Raw genomic sequence first — 10,454 nt, 5'->3', positions numbered from 1 at the left:
TTTCTCCACGCCATCGGTCCTATTTCTCCTTGGCCTCAGTCCTATTTCTCCTTAGAAATAGTCCTATTTCTTTTATTCTTTATTTCTTATTTCTTTAAGTCAGGAATACCATTATTTTCCATTTCAGTAGTATTACCCTAAACACCAGTAATTGTTTTCTTCCCAAAAATTGTTTCATAGAATAATTATTAAAAACCTCAGATGATATGAAACCAGGGAGAATCGAACACAGGACTACCCGTGTCACAGCTTAGAGCACTACCGATATGGTAAGACTTAGTTGGTAAGTTGGTGCTGCTAGTTGCAAGAGCAAGTACAAAATGAATGCAACTGGAAAACATTTTATGCACTAAAAAGTAAGAAAAATGTAATAAATATTTCTGGTGTAGCCGTTGTAGTATTTTACTAAATGAACTATATTAGACATAGTATGTTTCAGGGTACTCTGCAATTTAAATTAAAATATGATAAGAGATAAAAACAGTATCTCATATACGTGTATTCAATGTGATTATAGTGTTATAGAATCAGTTTCATGATCTACATTCAAACAGTATCAAATATACGTGTATTCAATGTGAATATAGTGTTATTGAATCAGTTTCATGATCTACATTCAAACAGTATCAAATATACGTGTATTCAATGTGAATACAATGTGATACAGTGAGTTTCAATATCTACATTCAAACAGCATCAAATATACGTGTATTCAATGTGAATATAGTGTTATAGAATCAGTTTCATGATCTACATTCAAACAGTATCAAATATACGTGTATTCAATGTCAGTTTCAATATCTACATTCAAACAGCATCAAATATACGTGTATCAATGTGAATATAGTGTTATAGAATCAGTTTCATGATCTACATTCAAACAGTATCAAATATACGTGTATTCAATGTGAATATAGTGTTATAGAATCAGTTTCATGATCTACATTCAAACAGCATCAAATATACGTGTATTCAATGTGAATATAGTGTTATAGAATCAGTTTCATGATCTACATTCAAACAGTATCAAATATACGTGTATTCAATGTGAATATAGTGTTATAGAATCAGTTTCATGATCTACATTCAAACAGTATCAAATATACGTGTATTCAATGTGAATATAGTGTGATAGAATCAGTTTCATATCTACATTCAAACAGCATCAAATATACGTGTATTCAATGTGAATATAGTGTTATAGAATCAGTTTCATGATCTACATTCAAACAGTATCAAATATACGTGTATTCAATGTGAATATAGTGTGATAGAATGAGTTTCAATATCTACATTCAAACAGCATCAAATATACGTGTATTCAATGTGAATATAGTGTTATAGAATCAGTTTCATGATCTACATTCAAACAGTATCAAATATACGTGTATTCAATGTGAATATAGTGTTATAGAATCAGTTTCATGATCTACATTCAAACAGTATCAAATATACGTGTATTCAATGTGAATATAGTGTTATAGAATCAGTTTCATGATCTACATTCAAACAGTATCAAATATACGTGTATTCAATGTGAATATAGTGTTATAGAATCAGTTTCATGATCTACATTCAAACAGTATCAAATATACGTGTATTCAATGTGAATATAGTGTTATAGAATCAGTTTCATGATCTACATTCAAACAGTATCAAATATACGTGTATTCAATGTGAATATAGTGTGATACAGTGAGTTTCAATATCTACATTCAAACAACATCAAATATACGTGTATTCAATGTGAATATAGTGTGATAGAATGAGTTTCAATATCTACATTCAAACAGCATCAAATATACGTGTATTCAATGTGAATATAGTGTTATAGAATCAGTTTCATGATCTACATTCAAACAGTATCAAATATACGTGTATTCAATGTGAATATAGTGTGATACAGTGAGTTTCAATATCTACATTCAAACAGCATCAAATATACGTGTATTCAATGTGAATATAGTGTTATAGAATCAGTTTCATGATCTACATTCAAAAAACAGCATCAAATATATATGTATTCAATGTGAATATAGTGTTATAGAATCAGTTTCATGATCTACATTCAAACAGTATCAAATATACGTGTATTCAATGTGAATATAGTGTTATAGAATCAGTTTCATGATCTACATTCAAACAGTATCAAATATAGTTTATATCTACATTCAAACAGCATCAAATATACGTGTATTCAATGTGAATATAGTGTTATAGAATCAGTTTCATGATCTACATTCAAACAGTATCAAATATACGTGTATTCAATGTGAATATAGTGTTATAGAATCAGTTCCATGATCTACATTCAAACAGTATCAAATGTACTTGTATTCAATGTGAATATAGTGTGATACAGCGAGTTTCAATATCTACATTCAAACAACATCAAATATACGTGTATTCAATGTGAATATAGTGTTATAGAATCAGTTTCATGATCTACATTCAAACAGTATCAAATATACGTGTATTCAATGTGAATATAGTGTTATAGAATCAGTTTCATGATCTACATTCAAACAGTATCAAATATACGTGTATTCAATGTGAATATAGTGTTATAGAATCAGTTTCAATATCTACATTCAAACAGCATCAAATATACGTGTATTCAATGTGAATATAGTGTTATAGAATCAGTTTCATGATCTACATTCAAACAGTATCAAATATACGTGTATTCAATGTGAATATAGTGTTATAGAATCAGTTTCAATATCTACATTCAAACAGCATCAAATATACGTGTATTCAATGTGAATATAGTGTTATAGAATCAGTTTCATGATCTACATTCAAACAGTATCAAATATACGTGTATTCAATGTGAATATAGTGTTATAGAATCAGTTTCATGATCTACATTCAAACAGTATCAAATATACGTGTATTCAATGTGAATATAGTGTTATAGAATCAGTTTCATGATCTACATTCAAACAGTATCAAATATACGTGTATTCAATGTGAATATAGTGTTATAGAATCAGTTTCATGATCTACATTCAAACAGTATCAAATATACGTGTATTCAATGTGAATATAGTGTTATAGAATCAGTTTCATGATCTACATTCAAACAGTATCAAATATACGTGTATTCAATGTGAATATAGTATCAAATATGTGTATTCAATGAATATAGTGTTATAGAATCAGTTTCATGATCTACATTCAAACAGTATCAAATATACGTGTATTCAATGTGAATATAGTGTTATAGAATCAGTTTCATGATCTACATTCAAACAGTATCAAATATACGTGTATTCAATGTGAATATAGTGTTATAGAATCAGTTTCATGATCTACATTCAAACAGTATCAAATATACGTGTATTCAATGTGAATATAGTGTTATAGAATCAGTTTCATGATCTACATTCAAACAGTATCAAATATACGTGTATTCAATGTGAATATAGTGTTATAGAATCAGTTTCATGATCTACATTCAAACAGTATCAAATATACGTGTATTCAATGTGAATATAGTGTTATTGAATCAGTTTCATGATCTACATTCAAACAGCATCAAATATACGTGTATTCAATGTGAATATAGTGTTATACAATCAGTTTGATGATCTACATTAAGACAGCATTAAATATACGTGTATTCCATATGAATATAGTGTTATAGAATCAGTTTCATGATCTACATTCAAACAGTATCAAATATACGTGTATTCAATGTGAATATAGTGTTATAGAATCAGTTTCAATATCTACATTCAAACAGCATCAAATATACGTGTATTCAATGTGAATATAGTGTTATAGAATCAGTTTCATGATCTACATTCAAACAGTATCAAATATACGTGTATTCAATGTGAATATAGTGTTATAGAATCAGTTTCATGATCTACATTCAAACAGTATCAAATATACGTGTATTCAATGTGAATATAGTGTGATACAATGAGTTTCAATATCTACATTCAAACAGCATCAAATATACGTGTATTCAATGTGAATATAGTGTTATAGAATCAGTTTCATGATCTACATTCAAACAGTATCAAATATACGTGTATTCAATGTGAATATAGTGTTATAGAATCAGTTTCATGATCTACATTCAAACAGTATCAAATATACGTGTATTCAATGTGAATATAGTGTTATAGAATCAGTTTCATGATATACATTCAAACAGTATCAAATATACGTGTATTCAATGTGAATATAGTGTTATAGAATCAGTTTCATGATCTACATTCAAACAGTATCAAATATACGTGTATTCAATGTGAATATAGTGTTATAGAATCAGTTTCATGATCTACATTCAAACAGTATCAAATATACGTGTATTCATTGTGAATATAGTGTTATAGAATCAGTTTCATGATCTACATTCAAACAGTATCAAATATACGTGTATTCAATGTGAATATAGTGTTATTGAATCAGTTTCATGATCTACATTCAAACAGTATCAAATATACGTGTATTCAATGTGAATATAGTGTTATAGAATCAGTTTCATGATCTACATTCAAACAGTATCAAATATACGTGTATTCAATGTGAATATAGTGTGATACAGTGAGTTTCAATATCTACATTCAAACAGCATCAAATATACGTGTATTCAATGTGAATATAGTGTTATAGAATCAGTTTCATGATCTACATTCAAACAGTATCAAATATACGTGTATTCAATGTGAATATAGTGTGATAGAATCAGTTTCAATATCTACATTCAAACAGCATCAAATATACGTGTATTCAATGTGAATATAGTGTTATAGAATCAGTTTCATGATCTACATTCAAACAGCATCAAATATACGTGTATTCAATGTGAATATAGTGTTATAGAATCAGTTTCATGATCTACATTCAAACAGTATCAAATATACGTGTATTCAATGTGAATATAGTGTGATACAATGAGTTTCAATATCTACATTCAAACAGCATCAAATATACGTGTATTCAATGTGAATATAGTGTTATAGAATCAGTTTCATGATCTACATTCAAACAGTATCAAATATACGTGTATTCAATGTGAATATAGTGTTATAGAATCAGTTTCATGATCTACATTCAAACAGTATCAAATGTACTTGTATTCAATGTGAATATAGTGTGATACAGCGAGTTTCAATATCTACATTCAAACAGCATCAAATATACGTGTATTCAATGTGAATATAGTGTTATAGAATCAGTTTCATGATCTACATTCAAACAGTATCAAATATACGTGTATTCAATGTGAATATAGTGTTATAGAATCAGTTTCATGATCTACATTCAAACAGTATCAAATATACGTGTATTCAATGTGAATATAGTGTGATACAGTGAGTTTCAATATCTACACTCAAACAGCATCAAATATACGTGTATTCAGTATGAATATAGTGTTATAGAATCAGTTTCATGATCTACATTCAAACAGTATCAAATGTACTTGTATTCAATATTTTTTTTTTTTTGGTCAATAGTATATTAATGCAGAACATCATTATTTTTGTGAAATTAACTTGCATACAAACAATCATTACTATGCTCAATAGTTAAAACAGAAACGTTACCATATCCTTATTTCTTTTCTGTTTCGAGAAAAATCAGATATTTCGATTTTACTCATGGACTTTAAAGATCAGAAAGAATATAGTAACTTCGAGAAAATCAGATATTTCGATTTTTTTTTTCTCATGCACTCCAAAGAGTAGAAAACAACATAATATTACCTAAACAGATAAATTTGACTTTACTCATGCACTCATATTCAAATCAATCAATGCATTTATAACTCATAAAACAATTTTGAAAATATTTCTATTCTTTTTTAGAAAAACAGATAATTAAACCTTTTTTCTTTTATATACAAGTAAACATAAAAAAAAAAAAAAAAAAAAAAAAAAAAAAAAAAAACTTTTTGGAACTATTTTATCACTCACTTAATTGTTTAAACCTGACTATGAGTTTGTAATTATCTACGTACTTCAACCATCACAAATGTTAAACTATTAAAACAGATTACAATAATAACCAAAAACTGTATTACAAATTTTAGACTAGAGGAGAAAATGGTATAGTCACAAACGCCAATCTCATCAATAAATGGAAAGAGAAAGATGTCACTGCAAGGAATTATCTCTTCGCTACGACCGATGACGAACTTCGTGACACCTTGTGCACATCTCTTACTGCTGCGGATATGTACGACAGGATCAGAAATCAACATGCTCGAAATGCAGCTGACAATAGGCTCATCTTACTTCAACAATTCACTGAGTATAAATACAAACAAGGACACAATATGACAAGCCATGTCACTGCTATTGAACTCCTGTGGTCAAGACTCAAAGAAGTAGGTGAACAAATACTAGAGACACAAGTAATGTCGAAAATTCTGTCCACTCTCCCATCTACCTATCGTCATTTCTACACAACATGGAACAACTCACCCGAGGAAGGCAGAACTGTCAAGCTACTTCTCGCAAAGCTTCAGGAAGAAGAAGCAATCTCTCAAGCCTTTACTACGAATCAAGACGGGAATGCATCTCAACAAGGCGGAGCCTATGCAGCAACTAATTTTCAAAGCTACAGCCATCCCAGTCAATTCGGAAATCTTCCTCAGGCAGCATACTTTCCTTATCAGCAGATCGGCAGACCTCAACCTTACTTCATTCCACGCGGAACGAGAAGAGGTGGATACCCAGGTTTAAGAGGAGGTAGTCGCGGATTTCGAGGAACGTATCGAGGACGAGGAGGAGTTCCACCATATCAACAGCAACTTTGTGGTTATTGCGGTCTTGGTCCACACAAGGTCTCAAACTGTAGAGTGAGATTGAGGCATGAAGCAGAGCAAAATCAAGCAAATGCGAATCTCTCACTTCTAGTCCAACCAGCAGATCAAGATCACAGTTATCTATCGTCAACTAGCTTTGACTTCGAGACCTATGGTTTTGTTGCCGACTCTGGTTCATCTGAACACATGACTGATAAAAGATCAATCCTTGTTAACTTCAAATCAATCAAGAAAGGAACTCATTCGGTCCTCGGTATCGGAAACACTTGTTTACAAGCTGAAGGAAAGGGTGATGTGGAAGTAACTAACAGTATCGGAATATCCCTCCTACTTACTGACGTGCTTTACGTTCCTGGCTTAGGAATAAATCTTTTTTCTATCAGTGCTGCCACAGCACATGGAATAGAAGCCATTTTTTCTGATGATATGGTAACTTTCTTTCGCCACGGAAAGTTAGAGATGACTGGCAAACGCGCCAACGAAAAGCTATATTATCTTGATCTCACTGTAAAAATTCAAACAACGTCACACGCCGCCACCAGCCTGTCAATCTCTACTTGGCATCAGAGACTCGCACATACAAACAACAAGACCATCATGAAAATGGAACGTCAAAATGCAGTTTGCGGTCTCCACATTAATCATAGTAACTTCCCATCATCATTATGTACAGGATGCATTCTTGGTAAAATGCATCGTCTGCCGTTTCCAAGTGGAAGAAGAAGAGGTATCAATGTAGGCGATCTGGTACACTCTGACATTTGTGGACCTATGCAAACGATGTCTCCAAACAAATCTCGTTACTTCGTTTTATTCAAGGACGACTTCAGTGGCTGGTCGGAGGTATATTTTCTTCAACATAAGTCCGAAGCCCTCAATCAATTCAAGAAGTTTGTAGCCATTTTTAAAAATCAACATAATCGACAGATCTGCACACTACGATCCGACAATGGCGGAGAATATGTGAATCGAGAATTTGAAGAATGGCTTGAACAAATGGGAATCAACCATGAACTTAGTGCCCCATATACTCCAGAACAGAACGGTGTCTCCGAAAGGGCAAATCGTACTATAATGGAAGCAGCACGCAGTATGTATCTTGCACGAAACGTTCCTGATCACCTATGGGCTGAATCAGTCGCCTACGCAGTCTACATACAGAACCGGATCCTATCAAGAACTGGAAGTGCAACTCCTTATGAAATTCTGCATGGAGTAAAGCCGGATGTATCGCACCTGCGTATCTTTGGTTCTGTTTCCTTTGTACATATTCCTGATGCGTTACGACGAAAACTTGATCCTAAGGCTGTGCAAGGCATCTTTGTTGGTTGCTGTGTGTCCACAAAAGCTTATCGAATATGGATCCCATCAAAGAGAAAAGTCGAAATCAGTCGAAACGTCATTGTAGATGAGTCAAATGGGATCATTCCCGAGGTAAACAAACAACAAATATCTACGCCTTTTGACCATCTTGTTTCCAGAGACATCAAAGAAGCTGAAACTCAACAGACGGAGACATCAAATACAGCTGGCGAGCCGGCCGAAATTGTAGAGCAACAATGTCAAGTCGAGGAAATGGAGTCTGCAGAGGAGATGGTGGACACGGAACAACCTGCAAGTGCAGAGCGGGCTGCAAGTTCAGAGCCAATTAGGGGTTTGGAACAAACCGCAAGTTCAGAACAAACTGCAAGTTTTGAACATACTACGGGTTCAGAAAATCTTCAAACACAGAAGAAAGCATTTCAGCAGAATCAAGATCCGATCAGCAAGCAATAGCCCTACCCCGACGTCAGTCATCTCGAGTTCCAGTCCACAACGAAAAATTCTTAGAATGGAGGAGGAACATAGCAAAGAAAAATCAGAAATCGTCATTTGGGATGGAAGCGGCAATCTCTATTTCTCCAGTTGAAAACCTTGAGCCGAAAAACTACAAAGAAGCTATGAAAAGTGATGAAGCTGAACTATGGACAAAGGCTATCGAAGAAGAATACAAGTCACTTATGGCAAATGAAACATGGATACTTGTAAAACGGCCCACGGAGAGAAACATCATTGGCTGCAAATGGGTGTTCAAGATCAAACCCGGCTATCCTGGTGTATCTGAAAGATAAAAAGCCAGACTAGTGGCAAAAGGTTTTGCCCAAAGCTACGCCATCATTGCAGTCAGAAACTTAGAAGTCACTCTGCTGGATGTAAAAACTGCTTTTCTTTGCGGAAAGCTGAAAGAGCAAGTTTTCATGAAACAACCTGAAGGTTTTGCAGTAGCTGGAAAAGAAGATCATGTATGCCTGCTGGAGAAAAGTCTTTATGGCTTAAAACAAGCACCAAGAGTTTGGAATGAGAAGTTCAACATGTTTCTTGTCGAATTCGGACTCTCAAGATGTGAATCTGATCCCTGCGTTTATTATAGGCGAAGAAGAGAGGATATTCTAATTGTTGCTATCTTTGTAGACGATGGGATTGTGTGTGGATCCAGCCTGTCCAATGTAAAGCATATCATTGACTTTCTTTCCAAGGAATTTGATATGCGCTGTCTACCAGCAACCCGCTTCCTCGGCCTTGATATCCATCGTGATCAAGAACAACGAAAAATCTTGATTAATCAGCCAGAATTTATCAAGAAAATCCTTGTCAAGTTTAAAATGGATACCTGCAACCCCATGTCTACTCCTGCTGATCCATGCACTCGTCTCAATTTAGAAATGTCGCCAACATCCGAAGAGGAGAAACTCGACATGTCACATGTGCCATATCGTGAAGCAGTCGGATGTCTTCTCTATTTGTCCATTACCTGTAGACCAGACATCTCATATGCCGTTAATCAAGTCGCGAAATTTTGCCAAAATCCAGGCCGGGCACACTGGAGTGCAGTAAAAAGAATTCTTTCTTATCTTTCAGGAACGACCGAATTTGGAATCCTTCTTGGCGAAAACTCAGACCAACCTCTTGTTGGATATACAGATGCCGATTTTGGTGGTGATATAGACAGTCGCTGTTCTACATCTGGATTCACTTTCTTTGTATATGGTAGTCTTGTATCCTGGAGCAGCCGCAGACAAAAATGTGTGTCTCAGTCTACAACAGAAGCCGAATATGTCGCAGCATCAGAATCTTCCAAGGAGGCTGTTTGGCTCAAGTGCTTGCTGTCTGAAATTGGAGAAACTGAAGACCAACCTGTCCCTATTCTATGTGATAATCAAAGTGCGATCCGCTCTATTCATAATCCTGAATTCCACCAGAGAACTAAACATATAGACATTAGATATCACTTTGTCCGCTCCCTTCAAGAAGATGGTGTTATCAATGTTTTGTTTGTACCCTCTAAAGAACAGAGAGCTGATATCCTGACCAAATCCCTTCCAAAGCCCGATTTTGAGAAAATGCGTGAAAGTCTTGGTATGTGTGAAAATAATCATTGAATCCCAGGTTCCTTGGTTTGAGAGGAGATGTTGAAATATAAATGTGCAATCCAAGGAACCCGATAAGTTGCCGAAACCGACTCAAGACAAAGGATGCTGTTTAGACTCACCCTTTGCCTCACTACTATATATACATCTGTAATTTCTTATTTCTAACTCTCTCTCTTCTCTATCTGTCAAGACTGGATCACTGTAAGAATATTAATTTATCTGTATTTCCTCAAGAAGTTATTTGTGGTGTTATTCTC

This window comes from Daphnia carinata, chromosome 10 (genome assembly GCF_022539665.2).
Source record: "Daphnia carinata strain CSIRO-1 chromosome 10, CSIRO_AGI_Dcar_HiC_V3, whole genome shotgun sequence".
Classification (NCBI taxonomy): domain Eukaryota; kingdom Metazoa; phylum Arthropoda; class Branchiopoda; order Diplostraca; family Daphniidae; genus Daphnia; species Daphnia carinata.
This window is presented reverse-complemented; position numbering follows the sequence as displayed.